The following is an 18,087-nucleotide window of genomic DNA, read 5'->3' on the forward strand; positions in this document are numbered from 1 at the left end:
GCAGTTTATAAAACATGGCTTGAGTATATTGGTTCCACAAGGTTCCCCTGAAGTGTTTAAAGTGTGAGTATTGCGGAGAATCTTCAACCACTGCGGAAAAGCTCCTGCCGTCCCCGGAGCAGACCAGGTGTTGATCACTCGGTGGGTGCTTTGCCTCGTCGTTGTATCTCTCGGGGTTCCAAATAAGTTTCATTTCTTTTATGCCTACGCGCTTTACAGGTGCGTTGTATAAGAAAGGGATAATGTGAGGCTAAAGCCAAGTGGTGGTACAAGTTCTGGGTGCTTTTACGAATCGTCGGTGTGTGAGTGCGTCCGCGCTTGTGTGCGTACAGCCGTGAGCTGAAGTAAACGGACCACGGGAGCGGTGGCCAAAACTAATCGCTGCGCCGTCTGGTTGCGCGGCGCCTGTTGTCGAGACCGCGCACAGCGCAGGCGCGGCCTAGCAGTACAGCACGCATGCCGCTATCACTCGCTGCTTCGCGATTGTCTCACGCTCCGATAAATTGACGCCAGGGGAGCCGCGCTGCGCTTTTACTTAGGCTCCCTACTTTTACTGCCTGCGGGTCACACACCTTCAGTTGAAATGGCGCGCTGGCGCAATCGGCAGCAACGCGGCTCCGCTGGCAGAGTTGGCGCGCTGGTGATTATCTCGGGCTTCACGCTTTTTTTTTTTTTTTGCAACCCCCCCCCCTCCCCCCGTCATATATTGAAATGAAGCAGAAAAAAATCACCCGACAGTCGAAGAAAATAAAACACAACACCATCTTTGTCGGTTTTGAGGATAGATGCGAAATCACAGCCTCCCGAGAATATCAGCGAACTGGGAAAATTATTGATGCTAACCTTACATGCCAAGGTTTTGACAAATACTGCTGTGTTTAGGTATGTACTGCATTGCTTTATGAAACTTCGTTTGCCGCATGCGGCATATGTGCCATTTCGCAATTGCTCGGGAAAATCCAGCTTCGCAATTTTTCAAGTTCGAGGCACCGACACATACATTTTATGTTCAAAAACTATATTGCGATATGAGATACCATTGAACCACGCCTTCAATTCCCAGCGACTATCGAACTGCATGCAAACTACATTTTTCGATTAGATTTATTTGCACTTGAAAACATTACTGACAGTTCTTGCGCATTTCTGTGCCATGAGTTGAAATTGAAGGATTTGATTCAAAGAGGGTCGTTCAGTCGACGATTGAAGATAAAAAGATTACTAGCTTATGGTCGACGGCATGCGGCAAACAAACGACGGTATACTTCAAAACAGCCAAGTTTATTTACACGTAATATTTTACAAAGCATTGCACAGGGCTGTCGTTCATAGATGGGGGTCCGCAGACAAAAAGAGGAACGTGGGAGAAGAGGAACTCGGTGGGTCCCTCCGCGATACTCCCAACTTCCTTTTTAAATGCGGAGCATTTCTTAGGCTCGCCTGGTCCTGCGTCGTTGATGGCGGCGCCGTCCACACGCTCACTGCGCATGCGCAACTCTCCTCCTTACACCCACAGCTCCGCGATACCACACTATAAAAAAAAAAGAAATAGTTAACGGCGCCCGGTTTCGATCCCACGACTCTCTGGCCGCAACGGGAGGTACGCGGTGCTCTTCCCACTACGCTACAAATCCGGGACAGGAGCAAGTGCTACGAACGCGCCTTATGTCCTTGACTCATTCAAACTACGTCAAGAAGCTACTGATACAACGAAGGCACGTGAAGCTGAACGTCAACGGAAACGACGAACTGAAAACTTTAGAGGGGGGTGCTGAATTTCCTGTGGGAAAGCTGTGGCGGGAAGCGCCACGCGCCTTGCAGCTCAACCAGCCCCGTCCGCAGCGCCTCTGATGCTGATTGGGGCAGGATGCCCCTAGGGATTGGCCAACCAAAGAATCCATCACGAGATAGGTTCGCGTTCAACCACCGTCGTCATCTTCCCGTAGGGGAACCGCCGAAGAAGAAGAAGAACGAGAAGACAAAGCTGCGAAGAGGAGGGCGTGTACATTGCTCTCAGCCGGTGCACCAATGTAAACAACCTTTATCTCGCCAAAGCTGACGGAGACTACCGATTCTACCACAGAGACAACATCGACAAGAACATGATGGACGACTCGAGAACCACCGCCTATTCACCGTAACACAGCACTTGCGTGCCTTTGCCACCGGTGTGGACCCGGACGCGGAATTCCCTCTGGCGCTAGTAAAAACCAGATCACTCAACATAACGGCAACACAATGGAACCACACGGAACCGCCACGATGCTTCGCATCCTCATCAGGGTTCCCCACGGGAAGATGGTGTAATTTTTTTTTCCCAAACCCTGCCACGAACTAAAAAAAGTGGATTTGCCGCATGACATGTTAGAATAACGCCTCCGCACAGCACAAATTTTAAAGCTGGCTTTTTGCACAACTTTTAAATTATGCAGAAAAGCCACACTCAAAGGGCGTGCATAGAGATATGTGTATGAGCGACTTTGGCTGCAAGGGTTAATTGTGCGACAATAGGACACGTATCAACATATTTAATCGTGGGGTCCCTCACCACTTTTGCAAGCCCAGAAGGAGTCTTTGGCACGCTACCGGCCGAGTACCACTGGCATAAAAAATCAGAGGTCGGGCAAATCCCAAGTCCTGCGGGCAGCCCTTTCCTTCACCACGCCATAATCTTTATTTAATTACAAAAGTCCCGCCTCCCAAAGAGACGTCTCAACCGAGAGTGAGGAGGACCTATCAATTAGCCAATACTATAGGCCGCTGAGCGGCCACAAAGACAGTCAATTGTTGTTGTGTACACAAATAGCTATGGGACCCAACTCTGTCACTCTCATGCAGAAACTCTAAACTCGAAAAACACGAACAACACGAAACACGAACTCAAACAAACAAAAAGACAGCGGATATCAACTGAGAAACTTCATCACTTAACAAAAAAGAAACCTCCTGATTTTTGAATAAAAAAAGGCTACGAGACCAACGCAGCCACAGCACGCTATGTGTGGCAGCGTAGCACCATTGCCACTTATCAGGTGAGTCGCATCGTTTTCAATGATAGGGCGGTGCCCGGCAGTGTTCCTCTAACTGCGCGGCGTGATTCCCCTGGCGTCAATTTATCGGAGCGTGAGAGAATCGCGAAGCAGCGAGGGATAGCGGCATGTGTGCTGTACTGCTAGGCCGCGCCTGCGCTGTGCGCGGTCTCGACAACAGGTGCCGCGCAACCAGACGGCGCAGCGATTAGTTTTGGCCACCGCTCCCGTGGTCCGTTTACTTCAGCTCACGGCTGTACGTGAGTGTGCGTGAGTGTGTGCATGCACGTGCGTGTGCGTGCACGTGCGTGTGTGTGCACGTGTGTGTGTGTGTGTGTGTGTGTGTGTGTGCGTGTGTGTGTGTGTGCGTGTGCGTGCGTGCGTGCGTGCGTGCGTGCGTGAACATTCTTAATTTCATCCCAGGCTACTCTAGGTAGACCACGGATAGTAAAGGCGGCAGTAGAGCAGCCAGAAGAAGATCGTAAATGTCGTTGTGCAGTAATAGAAAGGTTGGTTGAGTACATTTTACTTGTCTCTAGTTTCACTCTTTGAAGAGCCCCGTGTGAGAATTCGAGTGACGTCATAGTGATAACCGTTGTGGGTTTCGTTTACAGCTTCGCAGTCGAACCACATTCGTAGCGTGGATTGCAGCAACAATTTTTTGTATTTTGCCTAAGTAGATAGTTATATTATTTAGCCAACTTCTAAAGCAGCAAAGCTAGACAAGAAATCTCGAATAGAAAGTTGCACAGCCGTTTGTAAAACTTCCGAATAAATAGTTTCCATAGTATCCAGCTTACTCACGCATGATATACAAAAACACTACGTGACATGCCCGCTCGCGCCTCGTCATTGCAGTGCTCCCAAACGTTCGGTGCACAAGCAGCCACAGGCGTGCAGCCGCTTAAAAAAAAAATCCCCGCACCTCCCCGAGGGGGATTGTGAGGATGCAGAAATGCATTGGGTGCACCGATGAGTGTGATGCGATTAATGGCGAATAGAGAGGCGAGAGTGTGAGCGTAATCATTTATTTTTTTCTTTTCCCACACCCGTCATTTCCGCTTCGTTATAGAGAAGCGTCTTCGAGACCGCGTTGAACGCAACCGCCAACTGCAGAGGATCGTTCACGTCAAAGTCGTCGGGAATCGTTTCGAACTCACCGTCAGCATCATCGACGTCGTCTTCCTGCGGTTCCTCTCGTTCGCCACCGTCATCGAAGTGATCGAGCCGACTCCAATCGACCCGAACGTTGATGGCGCGATACAGAGGGGTGTGTTACAGGTGCTTGAGCCAAGCCAGGATGTTGCCGCGCTTCACCAACCCGCGCTTGTACGTTGCCGGACTCATCAGCCTCTGCTTGGTGTGAACGTCGAACGCAACGTCCTCGGGTACCATGCGAGGAAGGCACCGCACAACCTTCGATACGTCGATGGGCACGTTCACCGCCTGTCCCTTGATTCCAAACTGCCCGTTGCCTCGAGTCAGCCGCCTGATGCTCATGAAGGGGAGTCGAGGCGCGATGAGCCGCTCTTCGACCGGGTTCAGATCGGGAAGATGCGCCGGCCGAGGAGGTTAATGGTAGCCAAAACTCACGCAGCCCTCCTCTTCGCATTTGCTTTGCGTTTCGTCCCTGAGGTGTCGGAGCAACTTCCACGTCCGGCTGACGTGAAGCTGTATCATACCAACAGCACCGGCTGTCGCAGATTATGCACGCCGCCATCAAAGAACACGGCGAGAGCGAGGTCTGCAGACGCCTCAACGACAACTATCTCCCGGCCACGGCTCAATACTGCCACCCCGAATATCAAGGACCCGACAATCTGGACCTGGACGCTGACATACAGGAGTGGGAAGTGAGGCAAGTGCTTCAGGACCTCAACTGTAAATCGGCAGCCGGACCAGACAAAATCAGTAATAAGGCGCTGCGAAACCTCAACGACACGGGGATCGCAGCGCTGACAAGGTATTACAACCGCTGCTGGAGAGAAGGATTCGTGCCCAAGCAATGGCGCACGGCCCTCACGGTTCTCATCCCCAAGCCGAACAAACCCCCGGGGATCGACAACCTCCGGCCAATCTTCCTCACCTCCTGTATAGGCAAAGTGCTGGAGCACGTACTGAACCGAAGATGGACAGAGTTCATGGAAACAAAGGAGCTATATCCCCCCACGATGCTGGGCTTCAGAGCGAAGCTCAGCACGCAGGACGCGATGCTCATGATCCACAAGGACTTGCTGGAAGCACCCAGCAAGGTGGATAACCGCGCCATCCTCGGATTAGATGTCAAGAGTGCTTTTGACAACGTCCTCCACTCAGCCATCCTCAAGCAAGTCGAAACGCTCGGTCTGGGCAAACGCACGTACGCTTACATAAGGGCCTTCCTAACTGACAGAACCGCGCGGCTACAAGTCGGCGAACTGCAGCTGGAAGAACGCAAGCTAGGCAGCATGGGCACACCACAGGGAGCGGTGATCTCGCCCTTCCTGTTCAACCTAGTAATGATTCCGGTGGCCCGCCGCCTCAGTCAACTAGAGCACGTCCGCCACACGATATACGCGGACGATGTGACGATCTGGGTCAAGGGAGGTCCGACCGGCCGCATCGAGGAGTGCCTCCAAGCTGCCGTAAGGCAGGTAGAAGAAGGTCTCCGAGGCACCGGCCTCCACTGCTCTCCCCAGAAGTCAGAACTACTGATCCTCCCCCCATCGGGACGCAACCGCAATTCGGCCGAAGCGGAAGCTGCGAAGATCAGCGTCCAAACGAGCGACGGCGCAGACATCCCCCGGGTATCCGAGATCCGGGTCCTAGGTATGCACATCAACACGGGCACGGGTAACCACGCTGCCCTGACCAAGATAACCACGAAGATCGGAATCGCCTCCCGGCTAGTCAAACAAATCACCTCGAGGAGATCCGGGTTGAGGGAAGAGAACCTTCTCCGACTTCTTCAATCCTTCGTGGTCAGCCACGTTGCCTATGTGGGTGCCTTCCACAGATGGCAGCAACACGAAAAAGACAAGATCAACGCGGCCATCAGAAAAGCCTACAAGTCTGCCCTCGGCCTGCTGGGATGCACTAGAAATAGTGCCCTAGCCGGGCTGGGGGTGCACAACACCTTGGACGAGATCAGCGAGGCCCAGCGCATCACTCAGCTCGTCCGCCTGGGCACTACAACGACGGGCTGGAGCATCCTCCAGGCTGCTGGCATGAACCCGCTAGGAACCGCGGAAGACGCAGACGGCCCCCCTCAAGGGAAGATCGACCGACAGCTCCTTCAGGGACTGGTCGTTCATCCCCTACCGAAGAACATGCACCCCACCCACGACGTGGAACGACGCACAGCCAGGGCCAAGGCGCTGGCACACACCTACGGAGACGACCGCCATGCTTACTTCGTGGACGTCGCTCGAGTTCCTCGCAGACGACAGACGTACGTGACTGCTGTCGTGCGGGCCAGCAGCGGACAGCTGGTTAATGCCTGCAGCGCGGAAGCAGATTCGCCGGAGCAAGCGGAAGAAGTCGCCATTGCTCTGGCCCTCAAGAGCGCAAACGGGATAGGGACGATCCTGAGCGACTCGAAATCGGCAATCAAGAACTACGGAAGAGGGAGAGTGGGCCCGAAGGCGCTCAGACTTCTTCCCAGGGGACTACCAAGCCATGTGTACCTCCGCTGGTTCCCGGCCCATATGGGCCGTCTTCCCGGAGGAGTACCGAACCGGAACGAAGAAGCGGACGTCGCCGCCCGTGAGCTCGCACACCGAGTGGCGACACCCCCCGATCTTCAAGTACGGGACGGGCACCTCTCCCCCAATGACGAGGAAGATGCAGAAGAAGACCAAGACCCTGTGCTCAGCTACGGTGAACTATTGCGGTGGCACCGGGAACAGAGGAGGACCTTCCCCCCTCCGCACCCGAAGCTCACCAAGCAACAAGAAGTGACGTTACGCCGGCTACAGACGGACTCCGTCGTTACCCCGGCCCTTGCGAGACACGTCGCTCCCGGGCTCTACAAGAGTGATCTGTGCAGTGTATGCAAGACGGTTCCCACGACTCTCGGACATCTACTGAGTGAGTGTAGTGATAGTGACACTAGCAACAGCAGTGATGGCGTGAGGCCATGTGTGCCGGATGAAATCCCGGTGGACTTCATGGGCTTGCTCCGTTCGGGTAACCACGAACTGCAACGTGCAGCCATCGATCGGCTCGAGAGGGCCTTGTCTAGGCAAGAGCGAACGGAGGAAACTCCTAGTAGTTCGAGCCCGGCCGGCATCTCTTGAGGTCTAGCAAGACAGGGACCCCCTGCCCTGCGCGGTTTTGGGGTGCTCCCGCACGCAGGAATTATGAATAAAGTCTTTTCTCTCTCTCCTCTTCGCAGCTTTGTCTTCTTCTTCTTCTTCTTCTTCTTCTTCTTCTTCTTCAGCGGTTCCCCTACGGGAAGATGACGATGGTGGTTGAACGCGAAGCTATCTCGTGATGGATTGTTTGGTTGGCCAATCCCTAGGAGCATCATGCCACAATCATCATCAGACGCGCTGCGCACGCCGGCCAAGGGACGCACGACAACCCCCGACTATAATGCATTTCTGCATAAAAAAACCTATAGTAGCGTAAGTGCCGATTACAAAGGGGCGACCAACGCGGTAGGTTTTGAAGCGCCTTCTCTGACAACCGCAGCCGGTCCACGAACGAAGAAGCGAGCGGCGGCGAAAGATACGGCGAACTCGAAACTAAAGCGTGGCAAACTGTTCGCATGGCGACGCAGTGAAACATCCCCCTCGCGAGGGGCACGATCAAATGCAGAGCATTTCCGGGGGCGCACGACGTTAAGTAGTTTGCGTTACGTTAATGTTGTTGCACTTGTGGCAACTGCTGACGAGAGAGCGCTCGTCAGCAGTAAAATTGGCAGCCTCGGCGCACGTTCAGTCCGACAGAGGGGAGAGAGTGTCCTTGAAACGTGCCTGGGCGCGCTATCGAATGTTGATCGCGCCGATAGCGAAACGTCTGAGCCGGGCATGTCGAGGCGAGCGATGCGGACTACTACGGACGCCTAGAACGGGTGACATCGTGAGTTAAAGAAATGCTCTGCATTTAAAAGCGACAGGTCAGCGACGCTAACGATAACCGTTGCCTGTGCTTATCGCTATAACGAACTGTCGCGAGGGGAGCACATTGCTGGCGTAAATCGCACAGCCAACACCTACATCGCTGAACCGTCGCCTTTCAAGCGGCAGCACGCCGGTGGCTGTTTGTGCGCGAAACATTTGGGAGCACTGCAATCAGGACACGCAAGCGGGCATGCCACGTCGTGTTTTTTGTACTTTTGTACTTTTGGCTGCTTGCGGCTTCCCAATCCACGACGAACAAACACTTTGTGAGATCGTGCGAAGTGTTGTGTGTGGAAAAACTGCGAATGCTTAAGGAGGAATACTGCCGGCCAACATTTGCTGCTGTCACCGACGTTATCCGCGAAGAAGTCTGACGAGCAATGGGACCCGTCACTTCAGAAGACGAAGTCCGACGAACAATGGCACCCGATACTCCATACGAAGTTGAGCGCCCTGTTCCAGCGTACACTGATGTGCCTCGCATACCGCCACCTGTAGTGGAACACCCCGCTGCGAGTTACCGGGATACGCTACGCCCGCCGGTTTCGGCACCGCCCAAGCTTCCGCCCGTTGTTACAGAGTGCATCTTCAGTACGGCCATTCGGTATGAACCCAGAGGGCTTCAAAGGAAAGACGTTGTATGGCGCACACCTGACAATCGGCCCCTCTGCTACCATTGCGGCGAAGAAGGTCACATACTGCGGCACTGCCCGTATCGTTCGTGGAAACTCGCCGGACGCCTCTAGATGGCGCTACGGGGAACGACCTTAAGAAATCGAAAAGTACCTTGCCGTCCACCAGCTGTCCTCATTTTCGCCCGCAACTCATCATCCCCGATCGTCTTCACCCCGCAGGTACTCGTCACCCATCCGTCCCGGACCTCCTCGATCCACCAGGAACCGGTCCCCGAGCCCACACTGGGGAAACTGAAACCAGCAACCCCCGGGGGTGAGGCCGCTGCGGATAAAGCCCAAGAACCTCCACCGACGACTTTCCGACATTCGCACGGCCCCCAAAACAGAATGTTTTTTCGAGAGAACGAACTTATTTGTGCCGACATACCTGCCCTCATCGACGATCGCCCGATAACCGCTCTCGTTGACAGCAGCGCTGATTATTCTGTCATCAGCTGGTCACTCGCATATAAGCTGCGTAAAGTCACGACGCCATGGTGTGGGCCGCAAATCCGCACAGCTGGTGGCCACCTTCTGGTGCCGACTGGCGTGCGTACCGCCCGTATTCAAATCCCCGATTCGACTCTCCCCGGCTGTTTTGTTGTTCTGCGAGAATTCTCGAAGCAACTAATCCTCGGTTTGAACTTCCTGCGGGAATGGTGTCAAACGGACCCGGGGTTGGCATCAGGCAAAGGATAAACTTGAAAGATTCTTTGTTACATTTGCGAACCCTCGGCCATTCAAAGACGAGGTGGCCCATGTAGACCTGCGCTGTTACAACCTGCGCTGTTACAACCTGCGCTGTTAGACCTGCACTGTTATTCGACGAGAGTGACCCATCTAGACTTGCGTTGCGTATTTCTGAGGAATGAGCTACCTTACCTCCCCGAACCAGCACATCGTTGCTCTGAAGTGTGAGCGATCAACTGTCAGTGGCGGTATCGCTGAACCAAATGTTTCACTGTTTGTACGGCAGGTCTGCACGGCCCGGGGCATAGTAGATGTCAGCAGAGGACGGACAGAATTACTACTCAGGAATTTCAGCACAGAACACCAGCATTTATCGCACAAGACAGCGGTCGCATACCTCGATGCACTAAGTGACGAGAACCCACCACGTAGCCTAAGTGTGTTGTCCGGGCAGAATTAAACAGAGAAGGTCGCCAAAGTAGACGTAAATCAGCACCTGATAGCGTCACAACAGTAACAGCTTCGCAGCCTTATCGACTCGTTCAGCGATTGATTCGCTGTAACGTCCAAGGGACGACAAACAACAATCGCCAAACATCGTATCATCACCGCCGAAGACGAGCGACCCATTCACCAACACCCGTACCGAGTTTCTACAAAAGAAAGGGAGGCTATTCTCCGCCAAGTAAACGAAATACAGCAAGACGACTGCCATCCACTAGTCTGCGGTCCTCACCGGTCGTCCTCGTTGAGAAGAAGGACGGTACGCTTCGTTTTTGCGTCGACTACCGGAAGCTCAATACAGTTACAAAGAAAGACGTCTATCCATTGCCACGTATTGATGACTCGTTTGATCAGCTACATCATGCCCGGTTTTTCTCATTTATCGGTTTGTGCAGTGCTTACTTGCAAATTCAGGTGGATGAGCGAGATCGCGAAAAAACAGCTTTCGTTACCCCGGATGGATTACACGAATTTAAGGTCCTCCCGTTTGGATTGTGATCAGCCCCCGCCACTTTCCAACGGATGATGGACACTGTTCTCTCTGGACTGAAATGGCAGACGTGCCTTGTATATTTGGACGACGTTGTGGTGTTTTCCAAAACATTTGAGGAGCACTTGATCCGTCTTCGCGCAGTTCTTGAAGCCATCCGCTCCGCCCAACTGTCACTGAAACCACAGAAGGGCCACTTTGCGTACGAAGAACTAATATTTTTGGGCCACATGCTCAGATTTTAAGGCATCCCCCCTGGCCCCGAAAAAACAGGTGCTGTCACCGTTTTTCCAACAGCAAAGGATAAAAACGCCGTACGCCGCTTTGTCGGCCTCTGTGCCTACTGCCGCCGCTTTGTGGAAAACTTCTCCAACATAGCCGAGCCGTTAACTCAACTAACAAAAAACGACGTGCAGTTCAATTGGGGCCCAAAAAAGTGTGCAGCGTTCGACGAACTCAAAAGTCGACTGCAGGGTCCACCTATACTCGGCCACTTCGACGAGGACGCTGACACTGAACTGCATACGGATGCAAGCAACATCGGATTGGGTGCAGTACTGGTACAGTGACAAGATAGTGGAGCGGGTTATGGCCTATTCGAGCCGTCCGCTGTCTCGCGCCGAAGCCAACTATTCCACAACAGAGAAAGAATGCTTAGCTGTTGAGTGGGCCTCCACTAAACTTCGACCGTACCTATACGGGTGAAATTTCAAGGTGGCTACTGACCATCACTCTCTGTGCTGGTTGGCCAACCTAAAAGACCCGTCTGGTCGTCTCGCTCGCTGGAGTCTCAGGTTGCAAGAGTTTGACGTTAGTGTTGTCTATACGTCCGGCCGTAAACACAGTGACGCAGATTGCCTCTCCCGCGCCCCGATTGATCGAATTTTCAGGGATGAAGACGATGATGGCGGATTTCTTGGAGCCATACTTCCATCTGACCTTCCTCAAGACCAACGAAATGATCCCGAGCTTCGACCTGTCATCCAGTACCTCGAAGGTGGCAGTTCAGTTCGTTACGATAACAATGGTTACGATAGAAATTCGGGACAGAAAACGCGCCTTCGAGTGCTCTGGACAACGCTGTCTCGCCGTTTCGCGGTGGCGTATCACAAACTTTGCATTTGCATGTGAATAAATAACGCACGCTGCGGATATGCACCTTCTAGTACGCAGCCATAACGAAATCCAATTTCTGAAGAATCTCTATGCCGTACAGGTTGAAAAAAATATCCACACAAACTTTGTGAGCCTCCCAAACATCCTCAAACCTCATAATAAGACGTTTGGGACGGGGCAGAAAAATTATTGCGTTAGAAAAAAACATTCATCTGATACTAGTCAACAACAACGAAAAAATGAAAGACAGCCGTTTAACCTCCTGTTACGCGATGCGCGTATAGGGACCCGCTGCTTGGTGCGTAGCAATAGACCGTCGTGTCTTCGTTAGAGCACCTCAAAAATACTTTAGGGAAGCCTACACATTTTGAGTACTTACCGAGAAGTACTAAGCACTGAGCCTCTCAAATAAGCTAGAAAGGACGAGTTACACATGATCATCCGACGGATGCTCTGAAGAAAGTCGTTTGTTGCGAACTTGCGAACGTGTGTTGCGAACTTGTACGGGATACAGCTTAAAATTATTTAGAGGTGTGAGAAGCTGGCAAAATAACGGAATTACTGTGAACACGCTTTTTAATGCACCAAAGCATCAAAGCGGGCGATTTCTAGCACAGGCACTGCTGCCCCTCACCAGCTGACGGCAGAGGCGCGAGTTTAATTAACAGACCACAGCCGCGCCAGTCCCTAAGCTCACGTCAGAGCAAGAGGGCGCTACTAAAACATTTCACCGCAATTGCATCGCGCCCGCTGAGGCTCGGTCCGAACGCACGTCAGCACGTTCTTTGTTCACCGTAAAACGTACCATCCGGTCGTAGTTGGGTAAAAAATTTTAAATTTTGAACATACCGGGAAATCGTGTTATCTTGGAACGTAGTAACCGGGAAAAAAACACGGTAACGCCATGGGGCATTTTTAGTGTTAACAATTGAGAGCGTAGTAATCGGGAAACCGTATGCACCAGGTACGTATCAACGAGGTTCTACTTATAAGAAAGCATGTTAAGGAGTGGTGTCTCCCCATCCACTTCCCGAAAACTTTTCTATGACGTCACAGAATCTTGTTTGTGCGATTGGCGGCCGTCGACCTAAATCACAGCTACGACACACGACTGGGCAATTGTAGGGGGGCCTCTAGTTCCGTTTGATTGCATCACTTGAATACTAACTTACAGTTAACGCCGGAACAAAAATATTTTGAGTGCTGGCCCAAATGACGGCAATCTTGCCTATAATACATTGCAGCGCGAAATTTGAAAGTTTTTCAATATTTTTTAGTGTTTTTCCGTCAAAAAAGCCTCTTTCGTGCCTGGAGTGGGGTTGAGTGATATACCCATGTGTAGTCCTTTCAATTTGGAGAAAGTTCAATTTTGCCTTCGTGACCCCTTTAATTGAGTGCTATGTCAAGTAGTTGAGGGAGGGGGAGCGCCCTCAGTGTCGTCCAGTTTAAATCCGCCACTGAAGAGAACTCGGCAGTTTGTGAAAAGAACTTTGAGTCATGGTACGTAGACAAAATCTTACGCTGGGATTGTGTAGGCTTATTGGCATGTAGAAGAACCGTTCTGTGAGCTGGTCAAGGCCCCTCAAAATAATTAATTAAGCGCACTCATGCATTCAGCGTAGCCCGCTTGATGCGAAAGCGGCGGCAGAGATTTTGCAGGGAATTGGTCATGTTCCTTCAAGAACTCTGCTCTCGTTGCAGAGCAGTTTTTAATTAAATGCATGAATCAGCGGAATAATGAGGAGAAAGCACTGAAACCTTGCGGATTATAGACGAATTTCGCCTTTTTCCCCCACATTTTTAAATAACCATTTCAACACCAGATCTTATGTGTTGGTTCACTCTCAGCAATCATTGCTGATGTGAGCGTGAAAATCGCGTACATGATACAGGTTTATAAGTGGGGCATAAAGTGCAGCTTTTGCACCCTGGGGTCATGCCCCGGACTCTTGTACCTTCGCAGGTCTCAGCGAAAGAGCTGAGATTAATTGGTTATTCATTTCTGGCCAACCACTGCTCAAGCCCCCACATAGCCTTGCAAAGGAAGACAAAGATGCTCTGAGAGGTTCCCGCCCGCACGATTGAATGTAATAAATCCATCCCTCACGCTTTGTTGGATTCCACTCAACTAGAAAGTGTCCGAGATAATTTTGCTCTAAAAAAAGCCAGGTCAGGGTTTCGAATTAGACCACTTGAGGCCGATCGCTCTGACCTCCAACATGATAAAATTAATAGAGCGAATAGTTTTTAAACGGATCACTTCTTTCATGCAGGACAGGCAACTACTCAGTCCTGCTCAGACTGGTTTTAGGCGGGGATGTTCTATTTGGAACGCTCATGTGGACTTAGAGGCGAGGATCCGCTTAGCACAAAAAGGGATACTGGTGTCGGCACTAGTGACCTTAGATGCAGCTAAAGCTTATGACAGTGTCGAGCATGGTATCTTACTTAACCAACTAGCGCGCATAAACCTGCCTACATACCTTTTTGCTTGGATTAGAGAGGTTTGGGCTGATCGGGAATTCTTTTGTACGAACGGAGGGCTATTTTCAGGAAGATTTCCACAAACTAGAGGTGTGCCTACGTCCGCCCAGTCATTTAGTTTGGGTGCGTCTTGTTTTGCAGTTGCCCTATCTACAAACTGCGACCGTTATACCTGTTGGAAAGGCGCATTCTTCGATTTTGCCTTGGCCTCCCCCGGTTCGTATCGAACCGAGTTCTGTACTTAGAGGCTCGCGTTCCTGAACTCAGAGTCTGATTTCTCTTGCTGACGGTGCAAACTTACCTCCGCATGTACGAAGCCCCCTCTGGAGCTGCCAAGCCTGTATTTATTTGTGATCCGAGTTTATTTTTTACAACTCCGTGGCCTAAACGTATTTCCCCCTGAGTGCTATTCGTTCAATCATGCCTGGATTGTATTTTTGTTAAGCTATATGAAGTTATTCCGGTATCCACAATTGAGCGAGAAACTGAGTTTTTCTTTCAAAACCCCTTCCCTTCGGCTGCAAAACTTCTCCCCCGCTCGCTATTAGCCGCTATTTTAAATGAATATTTATCCAAGTATCCTGCTTCTTCTGCTATTTATACTGATGAATCTCAAAATGGCGAGAAAGCTGGAATTGGTCTTTTTTTCACAATCTCTAGATTGGAGTTATTTGTTACGAATCCCAGATTACACACCCATTTTTATGGCCGAATTTTTAGACATAGCTCTCGCTCTATGCAAAGTACCGCAACATGTAGGGGGAGCGATGCGGAGGGGGAGCGATGCGGGAGCGATGCGGGAGCGATGCGGGGGAGCGATGCGGACGCGGACTACGGACGCCAACACGGGTGACATCGTGAGTTACTGAAGTGCTCTGCATTTAAAAGAGCGCGCCGAGAGAACCGTCGAGCAAACGGACGCGCGCGGGCGCTGTACGGGTGGTCCGGACGGGTTGGCGAGGTGCATGACGGGATACGGAGCCGCCGGCGGCCCGACGCAGCCCGACGTTTCCCGCGTGGAATAGAGACATGTCCTATCCCGACGCCCGTGCCGCGGAACCGCGCCGAACTCCGTCCGACACGCCGGCGGTTATCTGACGCCGGAGTGTAGAGGGACCGGCATTCGCCGACGTAGCGTAACCGTGCCGCGCGCGCGCCTACGCTACGTCGGAGTATAAACGCGCCTTAACTCCTCAATCGGCGGCAAACGAGCCGGATCTTGACACGACGCCGAACCCGCAGGACGTTGGATTGAAAGAGGCTGTCGTTAATGCCAAGTCCCCTGGCCCCCTTCGGTTTCCCACCAGCCGTGCTGAACCGTCAGAGCCAATTAAGGTGCACAAGGAACAGCACGAGGATGATCAAGCCATTCACCCCCGGCCCCGTTTCTCCGACCGTATCCGTGACCACGCTGCTGGCCGCTACGCCTCCTGTCGTCGACAAAGGACTGGGGAGCACACCTATTATGCAGGGCACTGGCGGTGACCCGGCCGCCTACAGTACCTCGGTTTCTGAGGTTTCGAGACCCCTGCGCAGTCACAGTGTCCAGCTTGAGTCTGTGTCCAGGCTACGTCCCCCAGAAGAAGACAGCGAACCGGCTGAAGACAAAACAGAGGGCAGCCGCTCGGCCATACCACCGAACTTCGGGCAGAGGCAGCGGTCAGGTCCTCGTGACGGATGTGACGGCGAATCTCCTCACGGTGACTGTGCTGGAGTCTAAAACTCCGGTGGGGTTCTTCCTCGACGGCAGCAGTGGGTGTGCCCCGAAGGGTAACAAATGAAGGCCGTCTTTTGTTGAGACAGAACAAAATTCTGCACGCCCTGTTACAGTGTCCTGCGCATTAGAAAGGAAAAAGTTAACTCTAACCTATGTCCTAGCCTAATTAGCGTCAGTGTGCAGTGGAGTATTCTTTGTCTCCTTTTTTTTCTTTTCTGCTTAGCTCGAGATTAGAAATGTAGGGAGATCGTGACGGCGCCGAAGTGGAAGTACCGTGATAGACTGCCGGGCCACCTGACAGACTCTCTAGCCTTCGCGCACCATAGGACAATGCCTTGATTTCCCTCCTGAACTCTGTGGGGTATTTTCTCTGCAGTGATCTGGGAATGACTAGACGATAACGTTTCAGGAGATGCTTTTCACGAACGGTGATATTGCCATGTTCGGCCCAGTGTGCTGTTTCTTTCCGGCCAGCCTTGATTGCAGGCTTCTCATGCCTACCCGATGCGCACTGGCAGCCATCAAATTCGTCCATCCCGGAATGCTAGTCTGAAGCACTCCTTAGTTGAACGGCTTTCGAGGCGCGATTCCCGCCAGCACCCGACAATGACGGTCATTGCTGCTCCCTGCTCCAAGGGTGGGCTCTGCTTCCACTTGCCGCTGTTCGTTGACTCTTCTTCGCTAACTCTTGCGACGTTTACGAGGATCTACCATCAGCCACACGTCTAACACCACGGGAGACAACGCACGTGACGACCAAGAATAAACCTGGTTTATTGTTCGGCCCAAAATGTACACAGTCCAAAGGTCACATGACTTCCCTGGCCCAATGTAAACGCCGCACGCAACAGCTTCCCCCTCCCCCCCCCCCCTTTCACACACACACTCTCATGACGTCACACTGCTCTGCACCTCTCAAAGGCCCATTCACACTTGCGACTGGAGGAAAAAAAAAAGGGGACGCGATTTCTGTTGCTCTAGTCGCCCCGAGTCGTTCAAGTTGCTCAAGTCGTTCTTGTCGCGGCGACAAGAGGGATTGGTGTCGGCTATTTTTCGTCGCAGCCCTCGCTCTTGCAGCGGAGAGGGGAGGCTTGCGTCACACTTTTTTAAGACATGCCATCCTGCCAAAATGTCCCGGTATTTTGACGCCGCTGAGCGCTGTAGGATATGTTCCCATCGGCATTTGAGCGCTGCCGCAAACGACTGCAGTGGCGTTCTTATTAAGGTCAGCAATAGACATTGTGAATGATAAAGACGATAAAGCGATTCTCGACATCCAACGGCAGTTTTATTAGGGTACAGACCCCAAAAATTAAACCTTTATAGAAACTGGTGCATTTGTCGATTACTGAGCGGTACGTACACGTTTGCCGTATTTTTGAAAAGCCTCGATTCAAAGACATTTTTGAGAAATCTCAGGCGGAATCCATTAGCAACAGGCAGAAACCCAGCTCCAAAGAGAGCGCCTCGGTTGCAGCACGCGGCCCACAGGTGCCGTTTATTTACCCCCAAGAACGAAGCTAAGATCTGCCTTAAATGAAATGGAAACTACCCTTAGGAATCATTGTAATCGAGAAACAACGGCGACCACAGCGAATAAACGTCGTCGTCTTTACCAGTGTTGCAAGCAAGAAGTGCAAGGGGGATCACCGAGGGCGGCAGCGGTGGCTCCAGTTGCATCGTTCGCTTCTGTCGCTCCAGTTGCAAGTGTGAACGGGCCTTAATTGTGTTAATCCTTTATTCAATCAACATTTCGAAGTTGAGTAATTTAACTGTCTTTTTAGTAGTTTTCTGGCATATCAGCCCATCTCAAAAGAAGTTTATTCTCACGAGCTGATATCATCATCATCGTCATTCCCGATTTATTCGTCGTCTACGCGGGGTCACCGGCGCGTGGCATCTCGTGCTCGCCACCGCGTCAGAGTTGAAATGGAATCTTCCTTTGATTTCGCATCGCCTCCGGCATGGCAAAGGCTTTCAACGCGGTAAGCTAGCTGGCTGGCTGTGGGAGCGGGCCCTTTTCATGGCGGTCTATGCGGGTGTCCTTGAAAAAGAGGTTCTTTTTTTCTTGTAACCGCCTTGTCCACGCAGATCCTCTACCGCGAGCTGTTCTTCCCGAGGTGCCACCCACTCCTCTTCGGTTCCCTTCAATGGCGGCCAGAGGACTCGCCGGTGCCACGCCAACCGTGAACACCGCGGGCAACCTCGAGTCGAGTTCTTGCATTTCTCGCCCGCTTCCTTGACAGCGCAACGGAATCCCGAGGGAGGAAACGGAACC

Source organism: Haemaphysalis longicornis, unplaced genomic scaffold (assembly GCF_048455015.1).
Source record: "Haemaphysalis longicornis isolate Haplotype H1 unplaced genomic scaffold, Haemaphysalis longicornis Haplotype H1 scaffold_1, whole genome shotgun sequence".
Classification (NCBI taxonomy): Eukaryota; Metazoa; Arthropoda; class Arachnida; order Ixodida; family Ixodidae; genus Haemaphysalis; species Haemaphysalis longicornis.